This window comes from Neofelis nebulosa, chromosome 15 (genome assembly GCF_028018385.1).
Source record: "Neofelis nebulosa isolate mNeoNeb1 chromosome 15, mNeoNeb1.pri, whole genome shotgun sequence".
Taxonomy (NCBI): domain Eukaryota; kingdom Metazoa; phylum Chordata; class Mammalia; order Carnivora; family Felidae; genus Neofelis; species Neofelis nebulosa.
In genome coordinates this window covers 39,900,911-39,921,378 of record NC_080796.1, presented here as the reverse complement: position 1 = coordinate 39,921,378, position 20,468 = coordinate 39,900,911, and the positions used below count along the sequence as shown (strand labels likewise).

At 49.1% G+C, this 20,468-nt stretch overlaps 1 protein-coding gene and 1 long non-coding RNA gene across 3 annotated transcripts in view; one reads left to right on the top strand and one right to left on the bottom strand.

Moving 5' to 3' along the window:
- Positions 1-16,597, bottom strand: part of LOC131496423 (uncharacterized) — a 34,511-nt gene extending 17,914 nt beyond the window's left edge. The window contains exons 1-5 of the long non-coding RNA XR_009254485.1: positions 16,137-16,597; positions 12,112-12,206; positions 9,525-9,608; positions 8,758-9,039; positions 6,855-7,043 (exon numbers count right to left, since the gene is read on the bottom strand). This is a non-coding gene — a long non-coding RNA (uncharacterized LOC131496423). The remainder of the gene's footprint in view (positions 1-6,854; positions 7,044-8,757; positions 9,040-9,524; positions 9,609-12,111; positions 12,207-16,136) is intronic.
- Positions 15,422-20,468, top strand: part of CAMK1G (calcium/calmodulin dependent protein kinase IG) — a 29,188-nt gene continuing 24,141 nt past the window's right edge. Inside the window, exon 1 of one of the 2 annotated variants that reach the window (XM_058701973.1) lies at positions 15,422-15,636. The gene's annotated coding sequence lies outside the window, so the exon portion shown is untranslated. The remainder of the gene's footprint in view (positions 15,637-20,468) is intronic. The other variant, XM_058701974.1, reaches the window with a different exon arrangement.

Sequence of the window (20,468 nt, the reverse complement as noted above, 5' to 3'; positions counted from 1 at the left end):
AATGGGGTGGTGGTTATTGGGGACATATTTTCGGCCTCTCAGATGTCGGTCATCAGGTGACGATGATGGTGGTGGGAAATAACTACTGAGTGCTCATATGTGCCAGGAATTGTTCCAAGTGCTTTTGTGTATGAACTCACTTGTCCCTCACAACAACCCTGTACGGTGAGCCCCCTTCACATTCCCGCTGTATAAATGAGGAAGCTGAAGCAAAGAGTGGTTACGTAGCTTTCCCAGGTAACACAGGCAGTAAGAGACACAGCAGGGACTGTAACCCCGCCCATCTGACACGAAAGTCCATGCTCCTAACGACTGTTCTGCTCCACCACTGGGCTGTTCGTCTTATTTTATTGTTAATGTTTATTTTGAGAGAGAGAAAGAGAGGGAAAGCACAAGCAGGAGAGGGGCAGAGGGAGGGGGGGATAGAGAAAGGAGGGTAGACGATCTGAAGCAGTCTCCGCGCGGACAGCAGAGATCCCGAGGCAGGGCTTGAACTCATGAACGGCGAGATGATGATCTGAGCCGAAGTCAGATGCTTAACCGACTGAGCCACCTAGGCGCCCAGGTTCACTTTATTTTTGGAAGAGAGAGTAGGGCAGACTGTAGTGGGAAAACCTGGTTTCTGGTAAGTCCAGACCTGAATATTCTAAATATAAACAGGTCGGCAGAGAAACCAGTATAACTCTACTGATATACAAAGGAGTTGGCTCAAGCCAGATATATGAAAATGGGGTTCAGTTCCAAAGGAGGATCTTTTAAAGCCCTCATTGATGACCCACACTGGCTAGAAGACCAAGCAGGTTGTCTCTGGTCCCGTAAAAGATCATAATCTTCCCAGTAGTTGACCAGAGTTTGGGAGGGTGGGGCAAGACATTTTTCCACTTTTCTCTTAGGATTGCCTCCCAGATCATATAGATCCTCCTTAAGTGGGACCCAGGGATCGCCTTAATCTGTCCTCTTTTCCTCTTTCCCCCCAAACCCTCCCCTTGGCCCTGCTCTGTGGGGAGAGATGCTTCAAGCTGTGGTATCCCACCCCAAGATGGGGGCATCTCCTGTCACTGTACCCTGGTGGGCAAGGGACAAGCTCTCATTTGACAAGATCATACAAAGAGCCTTTAAGTTTTAGTGTAACTGGGACACAGTCCTAATGATTAAGGACTAAATCCCTCAGGTTAGAGCATCTACATGAAATATAAGCCTTTCTACCACTGAGAGTGATAGGCTCTCAAAACATCCATGGATTAGGCTAATAAAAACTATTTCTTTGTTCTGTATTACCAAAGACCCCCCCCCCTCCCAACCCACTCCACAATAAACTGGGAAAGGAGGAGCTAAAAACATGTATAGTTAGGAATGGGAAGAGAAAGATCCTACCTGGACACCCAGGATTCAAGGAGTTTGGTTTTTTCCTCATGGATGAAGTGGATAGGACTTGGGGGTGAAAAGGCCTCTGGCTGATCCATGAGTGGCCAGGAGAGGGCGCTGGTCTTTCCCTTAAAGAGTCCATTCCGGAGCTCCCACTTGGCCCCTCTTGATCATTCCATATTTCTGGGGGAATGTTAGGTCATCAAGAGGGATCTGTTTAACCCAAAACACAGGATACTTAGTGCTTCAAAGGGAGTCGGTCTTTGGCCTCAAAATATCAGATTTCTTCCCTGGGGTTTACAATCCTCTCATTTCCTGTTTTTCTGAATAAAAGTTCAAAATCTCCTTGGCAGTGATTTTAAAACAACAGTTTTCAAGGCGGTCTGAAAATACTGGCTATTTTGTTCAGACGACTATCAAAGATTCATGGTCAGTTATTCCATCCATGCATGTCTCTCTCTGTACCCCTTTGTCTGTCTGTCTGTCTCTCTCTCTCTTTCACACACACACACACACACACACACACGCAATCATTCACTCAACATTCAGAATTTCTGTTGACAACTCAAAGTTGTCTGCAGCCAGGGATCTGACTGAGGAGACGGACGATTGGGAATTAACCGAGTGTTCAAATAAATTATTCTGCACTGAAGGTCTGTATCATGAAGGGTCTCCAACCTGTTCAGGGGTGTGCTTAGCACTACCAAGGCATAGTTCTATCAAGTGGTGACTGAAGCAATTCTTTCTGACCGAGTCACCAGGTGGTTAAAGGCATGGAAATATATCTTTCCTTTCTTGCAGGAATACCTGTCAAATGGACCAGCAGTGGGAATTGTGTGTTGAAAAAGAGGCAACAACAACTCACTTCTCAGCTAATTCTGACATGTAAAGCTTGTTGCATACACAGCTCCTGGAGGGCACCCCTTGGGCTCTGACTCCACACTGAGAATGCAAAAACAGGCTTGAGGGTTTCACACTGTCAGCAAATCCACGTTTTGAGAGGTAAGGAAAGGCAGACTTGGGATCTTCTGGAGCTCTTATTCCAGCCCGTGTGCAGGGGAGACGGCCTGACCCTGATGCTTCCTTACCTCAGCCCTGTCCATGTGCACAAGGTGACTTCAGGTAACCTTCTCTAGGCCATGTTCCTCCCATCTAACCAAAAATGTCTTCCCCAGGATCAAGTGCATTATGCCTAAGAATGACTGCTCTCATCAAGCTCCTTGGCTCCCCTGCATAGTGGCTTCTATAGAATAATCCTTGTGGTTTACCAAGACTTAGCCTGTTATTTCTGAACCCGATCAGTGAACATTCACTAAGGTTCTTTCTCAGGGTCTACTCAACCTCCATGCAAACAAACAAGTCCACTTCACCAGTTTCCCAGATGATCCCAGATATGTCTTTATCACATTCGGCATTTCTTAAGCATCTACTAAGTTCTAATAATATACTAAGAACTAAGGCTCTAAAGATGGATATGAGGGGCACCTGGGTGACTCAGTGGTTAAGCATCTGACTTTGGCTCAGGTCATGATCTCACAGTTCGTGAGTTCGAGCCCGGCGTTGGGCTCTGTGCTGACATCTCAGAGCCTGGAGCTTGCTTCGGATTCTGTGTCTCCCTCTCTCTCTCTCTCTGCCCCTCCCCAGCTTGCACTCTGTCTCTCTGTCTTTCTCTCTCTCAAAAATAAATAAACATAAAAATTTTTAAGATAAATATGATATGGTGGTACGTATTCTCAAAGAATGTATGCTCTAACTGGGAAGTAAGTCATCAAGAAGATATTTTCCACATGATAATCATATATTGAGTGACAGAGGCACATCATTGGAGTGATAAGATCTTATGGGACTCTCCTTGTCTTTTCCAAGCAAGCCTTCTTAAACAGTTGAAGTTTGAGATGCGTTTTAAAGGTGAATAAATGCAGGATGGGTATCCTAAGCAAAACAAGAGTGCCAACATAATAAAGCTCATGAAGCATAAAAAATAGGGAAGTGTGCACAGGGATTTGAGCTAGATCTGTGCCGTGCCACAGAACTTGGATTTGATCTTGCAAGCAATGAGGAGCCATGGGCAGATTTTTAGATAAGAGTAACATGTTCAGATTTGCATTACAGATCACTCACTCCAGCAGGGAGTGGTTGGGGAGGAGAATGGGGATGGAAGGAGAACAGAACTATAGAAAATAAGACCAATTCAGAGCTCTTGCTGTAATCCAGGCAAGAGATGATAAAGTTAAAACACGAAGGAATGGAGAAGGGGCAAAATCAAGACGTATTTAGGAAATTAAATCAGTGAGACTTGGAGATTCTCAAGTCTCTTGGAGACTTGGAGACTGGATGTTGAAGGGTCAGCGAGGGTGGGGAGTCACAAGGGACTTGGGCTTCCAGATTCACTCACTACAAGGATAGCACAGGATACAGGCTGAAGAAGAGGTGTGGGGAGACATCAGGTTCTATTTCGTAGTTCCACTCCACCCCTAACCCTTTGCACTTCTTTTAGGTACAGTTTTACACATGCTGAATGTGAGGGGACCACAGGACCCCTGGGGGAGGTGTTTAGTCTTGTCCTTGAAGAATTCACATTCTGATAAAGAAAACAGACACGTAGGATCAAAATTTGCCTAGACTCAACTATCTATAATGCCACAGTCCATTATCTACAATTCCAAAATCCAAAGAGTCCAGCAAATCTGAAAGGAATTTTTATTACATAAACTCGAAGTAAATTTATTTGATAGCAAAACTAAACAAAATTGACTCCAGCTCACCATTTAACCCATCAAGTGTGGCCAAGAGTAGGTTCTACGTAGACATGATGGCTCACACTGGAGTCAAGTAACAAGAAAATGAACATTCCCCAGCAGAAAAAGGGTTGAGGTGTGAACCCAGAAAGGGGATAGAGGGCTGGGTAGACCCCACAGGAGGCTATCCAGTATGCTCATGAGAACCCCCGTGCTGGCAAGATCACGTTATTCTTCCCATTCTGTAGATGAAGAAACTGAGGCTCAGATTTATCTGAAGTTACCCAACAAAGACTCAAATCTAGAATGAAAACCCCTTTCACGAGATAAGGATTTGCAAAGGGACAATGGGACCTGAACTGTGTTTATTCTTTTTTTTTTTTTCACCGTCTATTTTGAGAGAGAGAGAGAGAGAGAGAGAGGGAAAGAGAGAGAATCCCAAGCAGGCTTCATGCTGACATGGGCCTCAAACTCATGATCCCATGAAATCATGACCTGAGCCAAAATCAAGAGTTGGATGTTTAACCAACCTACTGAGCCACCCAGGCACCCCCCGCCCCCCGCCATGAACTGTTTTTATTCTAAGCCTTAAGATCAACTGACTTTCCAGTTCACTTTCTAGCTGTTTCATGTTGATTAAACACCACCTACAGACATGCTTTTCAAACTTGAGCTCTAACTCACCCTTCTCCAGTCCGTGGTTAGGAGCAGAATCTGTTCCAGGAGACTTGCTCTAGAGCAACAAACTGTGATTCTCCCCATGGGAAGAGAAAAGCCACAGAACAGTTCTTAAGTTTAAAAACTAGCAATAGGATCTGTGGAACACATGGGCAGGTGGTATGTGATGGATGGTGTATCTGTGTCTCTGCAAGTTTCACTTCTGGATTCTGTGCATGGAATGTCTAGTAACTAATGGCGGCATGGGGTCCATTCTCCTGAGATTCCATCAGCTGTGCTGCCCTGCCTTGGGTTAGAAAGCTGGCCATCTATGCCCTGGTTCCCTTTTTAGAGAAAAAAAGGACAAAGCAATGGCCCAGGAGTCTGGCTTGTTGACTTGTGGACTCATGATACCTCCAGTCCTCCAGCTGCAACTGAGGCCCCTTCAGTGTAATTCTCCCAGCCACAGACCCAGCCCCATGCCAGGCTCAGACATCGGAATTGTCTTCCACAAGGAGACAGGTTTCATGAGATTCGGCATCAAACCCTTCTCAGGGCTAATGCTGAACTCTCTGACTGAGTCGCTGAATATTCATGCAACTAGTACTCCTCCCTGAACCCCATTTCCAACCTGGATTCCTGTGCTGGGATCTGTGCATTAAAACTATGCCCAGGGGCGCCTGGGTGGCGCAGTCGGTTAAGCGTCCGACTTCAGCCAGGTCACGATCTCGCGGTCCGTGAGTTCGAGCCCCGCGTCAGGCTCTGGGCTGATGGCTCAGAGCCTGGAGCCTGTTTCCGATTCTGTGTCTCCCTCTCTCTCTGCCCCTCCCCCGTTCATGCTCTGTCTCTCTCTGTCCCAAAAATAAATAAAAAATGTTGAAAAAAAAAAAATTAAAAAAAAAACAAAAAAACAAAAAAACTATGCCCAGTGCCCAATTCCTCCGGGACAGAGGCACTTTCTTGCTTTTGTGCCCACCCCTAACCTGGGTTTAGACTCTCACCCTGGTATCTCTCACCAAATCTCACCCCCCCCCCCCATGCTATCTTTCAGCCTGCTTTTTCCTCAATCCTAATTTATATGTGTCGAATGAATTAATAAATTTCTAGCTGCTATATGCTAGGCATATATAGGCAGTGTCTACCCTAGGGGCCCCAAATTTATTGAAATAAATTCGTTCAATAATTTAAAATTTTGAATATAATGGAAGAATGAATAAGGTATGGACAAAATACTGTGGAAAGAGTGTGCTATTTCGGCCTGGAGGATTTCATACAGCGGGTAGACTGTGAGCTGTTCTGGAAGCATGGCTAGTAATCTTCTAAGCAGAAAATGAGAGTACATCCCAGGCAGAGGAAGGAGCCCATGCAAATGCATGTGGTGTGACAATCTCAGAACACTGGCTTCTCCTAGACACCCCACTGCTGTTCTCTGCACACTCGTGACGTCCCCATTACCTCTTGTGGGAACTCTGGGATGTGACAATTTGCTGACATTGCCACCCTCTCCAGATACCAAGCCCCATCTGGTCCCTAACCCTTCCATTCTCAGCTGGGTTACAGGTTATGATAAGGTCAACCTCCCCTTACAGGGAAATGTCCAAAACGACTGGCCTGGCTTTGTTTCAAAGGCCGGTATTTCCAAAGCTTCCCAGGGTTGTGAAAAGAATGGTATCTGCCTTTAATGCTGGTCTGTTCTTCTGTTCTTGGAATTGACGATGCCCTAGTCCAGAACAATGGAAGAAACGTCTTCCTCTTTTTTCTCCCACACACCAGCTTGCAGGCCGTGGCCCCAAACCTGACCCTCTGAGCAGGCGAATTCAGGTCCTCTAGACCCCAGCATCAATCAATAATTTTCTAGTGCTACCAAGGACACTGGCCTTGCCACCACTGCAGGAACATGGGCCCTTGTCTTCTTTGTAATTCTTGAGTGTGGTTGTTTTCTCCAAGGTTTTGGAAAGCCTAGGCAGACCATTTCCTCTGTGCTTCCTCCCACCAGCTGGGGGAGAGGCAGGAATGCTGAAAGCTCAGATCAGAATGATCCATTACACCGACTGTCAACGCCAGCCTGCTCCCGTCCCCATGCTGTGGACTCACCTCCAGTAGAAGTGCAGGAACTAGCCTTGGACTTGGAGTGTATTGTGTCTGTTCCCAAGGCACTGCACTGAGCCACGGCCAGGCCGTTGTGCTCAGCCCACAGAGTTGCCCTGGAGACATCGTGCCTGCATTCTCTCCCTCCACACGTTCTGTCAATCCATCTCCGAAGGTCAGGTTTGAACCGTAGCACTGAAAACAGTCAAACAAGAGATCGGGTATCTAAATCAAGCAATTTTTCCTTCCTTGGAAGCAAATTATTGCTGCTAAATTTTACTTATGGTCAGTTCTATTATTTAAATGTTCCGTCTCAGGAACAACGGCAGATGAGAACATCTAGGTAGTGATGTTGCTGGCAGCCTCAGGAGCCCTCCTCCACCTGCAAGCCTGGAACAGGGGAGGGACTGGGGCGGGAGAAGGGGTTCACTTGCCCTGGGCAAGTGTCTAGGGAGAGGAGGAAAAAGGAGGACTTTCTTGTTGCTATTTTCCCCAGGGACAATGGGGGCAGATACGTCCCCAGAATGCTGTCTAGCTCTCAGGTCCTAGCACCCCAGTTGTCCAAGAGTCCTGGTTGTCACCCTCCCGTTATTAAGGAGAGGATTTGTCTTTCGCTACCTCCCCACTTGTGACTAAGTCCGTAACTGGTGCATTCGTTGGACTTCACTGGGTGCTAGATTGCTCTAGACCACCCCTCCTTCTGGCAAAGACAGTTACCCCAAGAGGGGAAAGGACCTGTCACCTCTACAGGTGAGAGCTCACTGGACGTGGAAATCCTCTGTCCCGGCCACCTGGGACATGCATGCACGCTTGCCCATCGATGCAGACACTGCCTCTTTCTTGGCTCCCTGTCCTGCCTCCACCCCGCTCTCCTGAGCTGCCTTACTCTGCAGAGGCTCTAACTGAGTCATGCGCCCAAAAGGTCCTCTTCCTGAGTGCTTATCATCTTCCAAGCACTTCACCTACATTCTCTCATTTAATTCTCATGGCCCTCTTGTTGAGCAAAGTATCCCTTTATGCCCATTTGATGCATGAGAAACAGGTGCAGAAATGTTGAAGAATTTGCCTGGGGATCACACTTCTAGTGATAAGGCACCCAAAATTCAATCCCAAGTCTGGTCTTGTGTCTGACTCTTAGGCTCTTCACTGTGGCTCTCCAAGATGTTTATATATTATAAAATTCCAAGGTCTATCCAGGAGTCACTTCCGAAGGTCAGCTATTCATTCAGTAGACAAAGTCTTCAACAGGCAAATCCTTCCAGAATGCCTGCTCTGTGCTGGGCACCATAAGGACAGAGGAGATTCGTGTCCTTAGTCCCATTGGGTCCTTTCCACATGGAAGAGGGAGAAGGAGGCTCAGTCATTATCTCTGGAAAGTTTCCAGAAGGCTGACATCCTGAAGATGACTGGTCTGAGATGTCGCCCTCCTAAGGGACAATGGGCAGCAGAGGGAGGTGGGAGGAGGGGAGGACTGTCACTTCAGTGCCTGGCACATTGCCCACCCCCCATAGCAGACACTTGAAAAATACTTGCTAGTTCTTAGAATATGATAGATAAGAACAGCAATCACCACACAGAGCAAGAATATGGAGAATTTTGAGGCACGGCTTTTTTGAGAAAAGGTTGGTCAGAAAAAGTCCTGTCAAGAAAAAGATCTGTTTTCCCCCATTAGCCAGAGGGGTGGACACAGGCACCTGGTCTGGACAGAATGCTGTCACTAGAGGGCAGTGGCAGCTTGCTCTTGGGAGTGAAGGAGCCCTGAGTCCCTTCTCCCCCGAGAAGCCCAGAGCAATCCTGCTGCGTTCTAACTCTGCCCTATGCGGGGGCAGGACCCGGAGGTGAGCATGTGACTTTCAGCAGGGAACAAGTGTAACCTTACTTTCCATGACTCATACAATCCTTTCCTTACCTGGGACACTGACAGTAGAGAGACTCGTGGGGTGGACTGACATCATTAGCCCAATTTGACAGATGAGAACAGGAAGATCCTTGAGGTTTAGACTCTGCCCAGGTTGCCTGGCTAATAAGGACACCGTGGGAACAAATGCTAGATTCCCTAAACCCCAGTTCGGGGCCAATTCCAGGGCCTTTGCGAACAGAGTAAAGTGGGCTAAATTCTTTAGTGAAATTCTCACATCATAATTTTCCCTTTGTCAGCCATTTCCTTTGTTATTTGTTCATTCCCTGGAGGCTTAGGAAGAGACAGAAAAAGGAAATTAAAATCAAAGAGGACAATCAGGTACTTTGTCAGTAGCCTTGATGAAAGTTTGGAACATATTTTCCACCAAGTGATACTCAGGATCACCCACTCATTGCACTTGACCCCCTCCCATCCCCACTGTTTCTCAAGGTCACGTGCTGGTGACCATGGAGAGTCGTGACTGATTCCTCCAGTCGTGGACAGAGAAATACACGCAGATAATGTTGGATACAGAGGAGAAAGGTTCTACAGTCTCTGCTGGGGCTCTCACATGGGAACTGACTAGGTCATCAGCCAAAAATCTGAAGCCAGGCTCATAGGCTTTGTCCCTTACCCCACTTATTCCTGGAACATGGCATATACGAAGGCTGGGCTCATTTGGGAATGTGACTCAAACCAACGGAGACAGTAGATTCTTTTAGCACAGAGACACAGAGCGAACATGTGAGGAGGGGATCAGGTGAAAATCTACTCACCTTGTAGACATCCAACCTGCAAGAACCAACGAGATGCCTGCCCCACCCAGGGTAGGGCGAGATACAGCTGAATGTCTGCTGAACCTTGGCAGGGGTGGAGGAGAAAGACAGAAAGATCTAAGCACAGGGTATACAGGGTGAAGGAGTTATCGGAGAAAGGAGAAGAAAGTTCAGATGGAATGAGCTGACACACCCTCCCTAGGTGGAGGGGCCATGCGGAAGCACCCAGAGATCCTGACTGACCAGCCCACCCCTGACACTCAACTCTCTGTGTCCTCTAAAGAAATCGGAAGCTGCGGCACAAACCAGGAGGCATGGCTGTTTGCATATATATTCTGTGGGTTCTGCGTGTGTGTAGGGGCAGCCGATCGTAAACCCATTACTAATGCACCTCCTTCTGCTGTTAATAGTGTCAAACTCAGGACACAGCAGAAAACCCTTCTTTTAGGTCTTATTCTGCCCTTCGATTTTTCAGACCCTTTGTGGAACTTGCTTTGCACCGGGTGATATGATAGTACGGAGGTCACTGAAGCATGGTTTCTACGCTTAGAGAGCTTGTCACTACTGGACAACCCTGACATGTGGCAGACCGGTTTCCACCCAGTGGAGCAGGGTGCGAGCGGTTGCAGAGTTGGGCTCAGAGAACATCCATTTTTGCCTGTGCCCGGGGAAGAGTGATCAGGAGAGGAGACTTCTTAACGGTCCGGCTCAAACAAAAAGATGAGCGCATCGCAGGCTGCGGGAACAATGTAGACCAAGCGGCATCTATTCCTGGAAGTACTAGAAATCTGGTGTCTTATTTTTAAAACAAATAAACACGAAAGTAGCAAGTATTACGTTGATTCATGCCTGCATGCCAGCCTGTCGGTACCGTCCTACAATTTCCATTTCCTCCCTCTCGCCCCCACTTTGGGTGCCCATTCCATTCTCTCTTATCCAACTTCAAATTGGAAATGTGTTACGAAATAAGGGGTGTTTGTTCTTTGGTGGCCCCTCTCCCCTCTCATTACTCTGCCTGTCCTACTTTCAAGGCCTTGGACAATGTTTCTTTTCTTGCTTCACCAGCCGCATTTGGGGCATCTTTCCCTTTTTCTCTTACTGCCCAGTAACAATGCACTTCTCTCTGTTTCTCCAGTAGGCATGGCTCCTTTCTACCTCAGGGCCTTTCCACAAGCTGTTCTTTTGCTTAACTTTTCACGTAGTTACTTCTTCTTCCTTCTGAGTCCAGTTTGAAAGTCACTGTCTCCGGGCTTGGTAAGGTCCCCTAACACATATTTTCATAGTGTCCTGAACAGTTCATAGTACTTACTGCATTTGTGATGATCTGTATTTGTTTAAAATCTGACTCCACGGCTAGAATGCGAGACTCATTAGGGAAGAAACTGCTTATCTTATTTGTTACTGTATGTTTAGAGCCCAAAATAGTGCTCAAAACAGAGTAGATGCTTAATAAATATTTGTTGCAGGAATGAATGGAAGGATGGAGGGACGGAAGGATGGATGGATGGACAGATGGATGGAGGTTGCTTTCCCTTCCCTTTTCCACCCTGACACCTCATTATGTCTTGTCGTCATTTGGTTATCCAAAAAGCTCAATCTGGAGGTCTAATCAAACATAAAAGAGAGTGCAGACCAATGCTCTTTGAAAGAAAAACATTGTTCTGTTCTCATGAGCACACCTCCCTTGTCTCCTCCTTACCCCAAACCATAAGAGGACTCCTTACTTTGTTCAGTTGAAGGGTAAGCATGACCACATGGGAGCAGTGGAGGTGGGCACCCAGTGAGTACACTTGGTCACTTCTCCCTTTGCTGACATCCCCTGTGACAAGCTCAGATGCACACGTCACTTTAGGTGAGAGAAGGACGCTTCCTGGTGAGAATGGGCCTTCCTTCTCCTCTCCTCTACCCCTTTAGTTCAGACCTTCATCTCCGTGACAGTAGAGCCTCCCTGCTGACTTTCTAGTCTCTAATTTCTCCCCAATTCTGGCACCCCGACATTGGTATGCGGCAAACATCCTTGCTTAAGAATCTACAGTGCAGATGGGGCACCTGGGTGGCTCAGTTGGCAAGCGTCTGACTCCAGCTCAGGTCATGATCTCACAGTTGGTGAGTTTGAGCCCCGCATCGGGCTCTGTGCTGACAGCTCAGAGCTTGGAACCTGCTTCGGATTCTGTCTCCCTCTCTCTCTGCCCCTCCCCTGCTCACGCTCTGTCTCTCTTTCTCTCTCTCTCTCAAAAATAAATAAACTTAAAAAAAAATCTACAGTGCCTCTACTGCCTCACAGCCAAGTCGAAAGCCTCAGTCAGGCTGCTCAAACACCCTCCTGGGCCAGCCTTGTCCCCCATGCACTTGTCCCCCGTGCACTGCAGGGCCACCCTGTCATTTCCAACATGCATCTTACATCTTCCAGCCTCTGTATTTTCCCTAACCCCACCCCACCCACCACATCTCCCACATCTGGTCCTAGTCACCTTTAAGGACCAGGCTGACTTCCGTGACACTTTTCCATGAAACCATTCCTAACGCCTCCAACCCCCAGCTCTCCTGCCAAGGCCCCATCCCTGGGGACAATGTGAGGTAATAGTACCTGATGCAGCTGTTGATTCATCTCCAGTTGTTCTCTATGCCTTGCCTCCTCTACCGGGCACAGAGTTGATGTTGAATAGACACTCAGTGGGACTGCTGATTAGAGAAACCATAGAGACAAGGCCATTAAAAGAATCTGAACCAGACAACGTTGCAAGCATGTGTGAGTGTGCACATGCATGTATATGTGCCCAAGTACACGTGCATTCTCACGCCCCAGTCTCTCTTCTACCTCCCTGGAACACATTCCTGAATGGATGCCCCTCCAGTTCTCTAGCCACCTGTGCTACTGCTCCAGCCATGGATCCTTTGCCCCTGCTCCCGGCCTCTGATGTCCAGCATATGGCCTGGTCAGTACCTGCGAGGACATCTACCTTTGGAACTCAGCATAAAGAGGTAACACTTTGTCCCATGGCGCCCAACATGGAACCCATTTCTATTTCCACAGCTGAGAATTCATCTCTGGCTCTGTGGCTCACCAAGGCCAGCAGTGCGCAGGTGGATGGAAGGAAAGGGGAAGAAGAGGGAGGGTTCCAGGGGGCTGGTGCTGACCAGCAAGCAGTTCCTGGCCCAATTCAAACTTGTATCAGCGCACATTACGTAGCACAGACTTGGCTGGTTCGTGTGCTTGGACAGAAGTTCTAGGAGTGTAGAGTCTGGGTCTGGTTTTGTGTCCCCAGTACCTAGTACGTGGTCAGTGTTGATAAACATTTAAGGAATGAGTGCATGCGTGCCTGTGCTGAAGAAGACTTCAGTCCCCTATGGAGATAAACTTTCTAACATATGTTGATGCCCAAGGGCATTACTTGACTGTTTCAAGCTGTGATGAACTCCCCAGTTCCAGGGTTCAGACAGGAGGAAGACAGCTGCTGGACAGGGACACTGTACCCAGGGAATCTACATGGTGGCAACACAGGCTAAAATTCAAGGCAGAAAAAGATTAAGGATGACGAAGAGCTGTAGGCAAAGTTTTGGGAACCGCACAGAGGAAGGAGTGACTAGTTGCAAGAAAGTCGGGAAATCATGGAAGGCTTCGCGGATGAGATAGTATTTGATGAGGATTTTTAAAATCTATAGCATTTCCATAGGCAGAGAAGGAGGAAAGGGCATTCTATATTGATAGACCAGCACAAACGAAGGTCAGGAGCGTTGGGTAAAGCGGTGTGTCAGAAATCAGGGTCTCGGATGCAAAGCTAGAGAGTTAGCTGGGTGGATGGAGGGACTCAAGGGAGAGAGGACAGTTTTGTGCCAGATCCTAGAATGCCTTCAGGGATGGGCCAAGGTGTTTGGACTTTATCCTGTAGGTAATAGATCTTTTTTTTTTTTTTTTTTTGAGGTAAAAGCAATATGTTTTCTTGAGATAATTCTAGCAAGAATGAAAGTTGGATTGGAGGGAAAACAGTATTAGTCCACATTTACTGAGTCTTTACCATCTGCTAGTCACTGTTCCAAGCAACTGGCATTCTGTCTCACTCCACCCTACCAGTGTATGAAATAAGTTCACAAATTATCCCCTTTCACAGGTGGGGAAACTGAGGCACAGAGAGGTTAAGTCACTTGTCCAAGGCCACACATCCTGTCAACGGACAACCCAGGAGTCTAACCTAGAAGACTTCTCCAGAGCCACGTTTAGGTATCTCAATTGGCCACCTCCCCCAGGGACCAGTTAGAGCCTAATCTATCACAATAGTACCAGAGAGAGGAGAAGGAGGGCCTGAATTAAAATTGTGGCAATGAAGATATAAAAGAGGCAGCATTTACTTACTTTCTGTGTGAAAAGGATAGCAAGGAATATCTATATCTATCTATTTATAGCTGTATCTGTATTGTATATTCTACAGAATATATTCTATATTCTTTTACTTGCATCCACATGAAATACTGGAGTGATTGAAAAGAAACTAATAAGAGTGGCCACCTATAGAGGGCAGGGCGGGTGGGGGGGTGGGGGGGTGGGAAAGGGTGGATGGAAAGGTGAAACACCTCAATGTATGTCTTTTATTTCTTTATTTTTACTTTTTGATATATGTCTTTTTTTTTTTTTATTTTTTTATTTTTGAGACAGAGAGAGACAGAGCATGAACGGGGGAGAAGCAGAGAGAGAGGGAGACACAGAATCGGAAGCAGGCTCCAGGCTCCGAGCCATCAGCCCAGAGCCCGACGCGGGGCTCAAACTCACGGACCGCGAGATCGTGACCTGAGCTGAAGTCGGCCGCCCAACCGACTGAGCCACCCAGGTGCCCCGATATATGTCTTTTAATATAGTTCTGATTTCTGACCCCTGTGAATGTGTTATGTGTTCAAAAAACACAAGCGATTTTAAAAAATTGAAAAGGCACAATTTAAAAGCTAATTTAAAGGAACAATTAAAAGTGCATAACAGCTGATTGGATTTGGAAGGCAATGAAAGGGACAACACAGTCAAAGAAAGTGACTGGGACCCTACCTTGAGTGTTTGGGAAGATGGTAGGCTTGGGGAGACAGGGGGAGAGGGGTCTGAAGAAAGCTCTTACACGTTCAGGATTATTTGTGGATGGAGTTGGACATCTGGATGTTAAGGTTAAGGTCAACAACCCAGACGGGGGTGTTGACTTGGTGCATTCACATGATGATGGTAACAGACTCTGTGAGTGGATGTTAGGATTAAGGGAAGAGCAGGGAAGGAGAAAGCAAAGGGCAAAAGACGGAAGTTCAAGGAAACTTCACTGAAAGGAGCAGCCCAAAGGAGGCTGAGATGGTCAAGAGCAGGATGGAGAGGTGAGTACGGGGGAAGAGAGTCAGCTAGAGTTTCCAGAGGAAAGGGAATGATCTCCTAAGGTCTAATGGGATAGGACTGAAAAGTGGATGGTAGGTTTTGGGATCAGGATGCTATGCTTCTAGAAACAGGGGACAGATGATAGATCAGAGAGTTAGGGTGGAGCCATGCAACAGAGGGTCCCCCTGCTTCTCTTCCCATTCTGTAAGAGACAACTGGACACAGAGAGGTCTTCGGTCCCTACATTTCGATCCAAGTAGATATCCTCTTGGTCAGGAAGGTGTTTTTAGACAACACTCCAGCAACGGAGTGGTTAAAAAAGAAACTGAGGCAGGCAGTCCTAGAAGGCTTCTCTAATGTTCTGTTATCACCCCATCCAGGCCAATGGAAACCAGTAATTTGCAGTTTTGTTTTTGCTTTTTCTTCTTGCTCCCTTGCCATTACACACATCAATGCAAACACAATTACACACACGCACACACACGCACAGAAGGCATAAAAGGGCCCTCTGCAAAAGCATTTTTCTGGATCGGACTCAATGCTGCTTGGAGGGAGGGAAAGCAAAGCAGAGGAAAGGCAGGAGAGACGCAAGCCACCATAGCTACTTTTCCTCCCCTTTAAGACTGCCTGGTTACGGTCCTGGGAAAGAAAACCCCTGCATTCCTCCCCTTTAATTCGGTTTATTGTTAAAGCGCTGGAGCAGCTAATCCTCACAGACCTGTAGGAGCTGGAGTAGGAGCACCGGGAGCACCATTCCTTCCGAGTCTTCAGGTAAGATGAACCTGACTCTTTTCTCGGTTTTAGGAGGTTTCCTTGCTTAAGGGGAGGCATGTGGCACCTAGAGATGTGGCAGAAGAGCCACCTTTGCAAGCAACTTGGGTATTTTCTTCATTTCTGCCCCGTTTCCAGGCTTGCCTGACTCTCGTGGTATCAAAGATAAGTTGTAGCTGCCTTGGAAAATAAGTCTGAGCGGGGCCCAGGTGGAACCTCCGTGCAGAGCCATCTGCCATCACTTCGGGGTTGGCTTGAGGGGGAACCTTTTGCACTTCTGGGCAGGGAAAGGGGGGCAAGATATCTGTATATGTCCCTCCTGCAATGCCTGCCTGCAGGCTGCATTCTAGGGACAATCCTCAGGGCTCTGTGGCTGGGAGGGGCTGTCTGTCTGCGGGGGTGTCAGGACCTCCAGCGAGCTTGCAACCCTGCCTCCTGCTCAACCTTCATCTCTTAACCTCTCTGACCCCATCTGTCAAGGAGCAATGCGTTCTGCCTACCTGTCTGGGCTGTCGTGAGCATTAAGAGAGCCAGTGGGCAGAAAAGGCAGTTTGTAAACAGCCTGTGGCTCTGCAAACCCCAGGAAAGCGGGCCAGCCTCAGTCCCTCCCGGCGGGGTCCACCGCCAGGCGCCAGCTCCACGTCCCGCCTGGGCGGCTTCAGGATGCAGAACTCATTGCTGTCAGTCACGAGACTGCTCCTTCACCTTCCCCAGGGGCGCTTCTGTCTCCCTTCCGTCTTGAAACTTCCCCAGTTGCGCCGGCAGGTGAAGACGTTAAAAGAAGGTCTGACTGCTCCACCACCCCCATCCGCACTGTGGCCCCTTCTCTCCACGTAACTTTGACGCACAAACATTAACCCCGAAGCTCCCGGAGGCAGCGGCCAGGGCTCGCGCTGGTCTGGCGGTAGTGCATGGCTGGCCAGCGGCTTGCTCTGGAGCCAGATAAACTGATCATGAGAAACATCTCTGAGGAGGGTCAAAGAGTCGAGCGGGGTTCTCCTGGGTAAGGAGATGATCTTTCCCAGATCAGAGGCCGGAAACAGCCCAGCCCCGGGGCAGTTCTTTTGACCCACGCTTAACCCGGGGCCAAAGATGAGCTCCAATAGGCCATGACACAAAGTGCTTAGTAATACCTGGTATGGGAACTGCGCTTTACAGTTTATAATGTGCTTTTAAGCTACTGGCTTTAGGACAAGCCCATCGAGTTGGTGGGGCAAGTAATAGTTCTCGGTTAGTATGGATGAGACCCAAAGAGGCTTGCCTGGGGTTGCAAAGCTGGATATTGGTGGTATCTGGTTAATGACGGTGGCGTTTGACCCCAGAACCTCTGACATCAACAGTGACCTCTCCATGATACCACAGATAGCTATGGTGTATGGGGTGGGGGACAGGTGTGGATGTGCGTGTGTATTAACAGCACTCCTGAGAGAGACGGGGCAAAACTTGGGGAAAGAAGCCTGAGGTCCGAGCGACAAGAGGTTTGAGCTGGAGCCAGGAGAGGCAGTAGATGGCCGGGCCTCAGTGCCTTTCTCAGATCATCCAAGTCACGTGTTCCCCGGGGAGCTCGGTCAGGGGCTGGGTGCTGGGGTTGCATGAAAGCACCTCAAGGGTGAAGCCCGGTAAGTGAAATCGGATAATCACCTCCAGGAGAGAGGCAACAGGTTTTGTGGTGGCTCTCTGATGGACGGGGGCTCCCAGGCCAGCTCTGTCACATACTATCTGATTTGGGGCATCCTGCTCAACATTTCCAGCCATCAGCACCGCAGCTACCGAACGGGCTTCATGACACCTCCCCTAAAGGTGACAGTGAGGCCGAGGGGAGGAGGGGAGGCAGGTGAGGCGCCCGCAAGGTGCGGTTGCCAGCGCTCAGCAGGCACCCTGCGAGGCCGGGGAGCACTTGGGGGCAGGGGGCTGGGACAGGAAATGCTTCCCCCCCCCCTCCCAGGCAGAGAGCGCCGCCCTCGATCCCTCTCCCGCGCTCACACACGCGCACGCGGCTAGAATAAGCGCCCCGCTCAGCGCGTGCGGTGCGGCCCCCCCCCCCCCACCCCGGCGCCGCCAGCCCGCCCAGTGAATGAGCTGCAGCATGAATGAGACGGCGGCCGCGCGCGCGCGCTACAACCGCAGGCGCGCCCCCGCGGTCACCGGCGCGGGGGCTGGGGGCTTGGGGGCTGGGGCCCGGCGGCAAGTGCCCCGCCCCGCCCCGCCCCGCCCCGCGAGCGCGGCGGTGTCAGCCGGTCAAGCCCGAGTCCCCGGAGGCAGGGCTGGTCCCGCAGAGCATCCCGCCACAGCTCGCCTCGTGCACCCCTTCCCGGGGCGGACCGTGCCTGGCGGTGCCAGGAAGGAGCCCTGCACCTGCACAGAGGACACACCTCTTGCACGGGTCTGGCTTTAAGGGCCGCGTGTGGCAGATACACGGTCAGCACCATTCCCCCTGGAAACTCCTTAGAAAGGTGCCCCAGAGAGACCAGCATAAACCCTTCCCAGGCAGCTTCCCAGTGTGGCCTCAGAGCTCTCTTCTGCTGGTTCGGCACCAGATGAAGTAGTGGGTTTGCATTTCAAGACAGTGCTGTATGAAAAATTAGATAATTTCAAACACTTCAAAATCACCGTGAGATGAGATGTCCACACGGTGAGACGCACTTGGGAGCTGAGACCAGTTAGGGAGCATGGATTCACGTCTCCTCCTGCGTGTTCGCCTCTATTTAAAGTGCTTTTGTTTTCCTCTCTTTCCCGGCCGGTGCATGGTGTTTAATTCATGTGCCTATAATGTGGACCCGCTGCATGGCATCGTCGAGGCTGCAGAATGATTCTGTTGTGCCCACTGACGCCACGGGAGTGCTGAGAATTAGAGCAGGGATCATTATTCCCGTGCAGCAGATGAGGAAACTGAGGCCCCCTGTGCTTAGAAGCACATCGGGAATCAGGAGCACCCCCTACTCTCTCCAGTGACTCCTATGTGTTGACCTCTCAGCCACTAAGTGAAGCCTTGGAGCGTGTTCTTCATTTATTTTATAAGAGGCACACGGTAAACCTTAGGCAACATGTGGATTCTGGCTTGTCACTGCAGCAGGACGGACTTGGTTACACGTAAATATGGGTTTGAGCCTGAAATAAACTGCAGGAGGCAATTGAAAAACATCCTTCCTCCGTGATTTTGTGAACAGAAACTGGCACGCAGAGTTGGCCCGTGAGACGCAGGCCTAGTGGGAGCACTGGGGATGGAGTCCATACTCCTCAGAGGTTCTGTTCTGCCAGAAGTCTCCAGGAGGCTTGCAGGTTTGGCGCTTGGGCTCTGGAAAACTGACCAGCCACTTGAGCTGCAGCCCATGAACTGGGCCTGACAGCCACCCAGGCCCAGCTATATGCCTGTGACATCATGAAGTGGTATGGCTGAGGGCAGCAGACTGCTGGAAATTTCTTATGGCTAAAACAAATGGAGAATCACAAAGTATCAGAAATAGCCAGTCACCCCATTTTCCAAAGTAAGCTTGGGCAACCCTGGAGTCCCTGGATGCTAGCAGATGTCACAAAAGGAAAGTTTCACAATCTCGTAAGTTTGGGGCATGACAGGTTAAACAGCATTAACCGAGGGTGTGTAATAGTCCTCAGAGCCTTTCATAAGCTAATATGGGTCATGAATCTTTAAAGAAGGGGCAGCAAACCCGCTTTGCACATAAAGAATCTTCTGGGACTAGTATTTTAAGAAACAAACTTCAGGAAACCTTTGTCTGTTCCAATCTCTTTTCACTAAAGAGAAATGTGGAAGCCCAGAGATGTACAGTGACTTCCCTGGGGTGGCACAGCTTCTCAGTACCAAATCAAAACTGGAACCAGAACTTGAGCTCTTTCTAATGTCCCTCTCAATCCAAAGGATGACGCAAAGTCCAATATGGGCCAGAGCCCAGGAGATGGGGGGGGGGGGGCGGTCAGGGCAAGAAAACAACCCAGCTTTAGCGTTTCAGCCCCTTATAACCACACAATTTATACATTGCCATGACTCCATGTGCCCCAGCCTGGAGGCAGAGAGCACACTCTTATTAAAGATGATCCAACTGATAACCTCCCTCCCAAGACCCACAGGCCTTTCTGAGTCATGCTCCCAAGAAATGGAAAGCCCTGTATGCAGACCATAAAGCGGTCTTAGGGTGGCCTGGTTCCACTGAGGTCAGTAAAAGAGCCACACATGCCTCACCATGCCCCAGAGTGACTTATACCTGCTTGCTCAGAAGCCCCAAGTGAGAGCATAAGCAAAGGTACAGTGACTCTTCCCCTAGGTAGAGTTGAGAGCCGTTATCTGTGGGTTGAAGGCTGCAGACATGCTGCTCCAAGAGCCCCTCCTTCCCTGTCCCCATCTCCTCTAGGTTGCTCCTGTCCACTTTAGGAACCCTACTGTGGCTTTGGGAAACACATGGAATTGAATTGAATTGAATTGAATTGAATTGAATTGAATTGAATGCCTGGCATCTTTGGGGATTGGTGATGGCAATGAGGAGGTCATTGAAAATAAGCCTCATCTGCCTTAGAGTTCTGTCTGGTGCTAGTGTTGTTCCTGTGACCAAATGGAGCATGGGAAGGAGAGAAGGGCAGTGATGCTCCATGAAGGAAGCATGAGAAGGGCACCTGCCTCCTGTGCTCACAGCCCGAGCATCTCTCACCAGCACCTCATAAACAGCCAGGCTGGATGCCACCACGGATCACATAGCCTGTCCCCAGAAGCACCAGAAAGGGCTGCATTCAGAGGCGGCATCCAGCCCAGGGCTACCCTTTAGGAAGAACTTTTCCCTCTGCAAGCTCCTCCCCAGCTGTGTCCCCCAACAGACCAGGAAGAC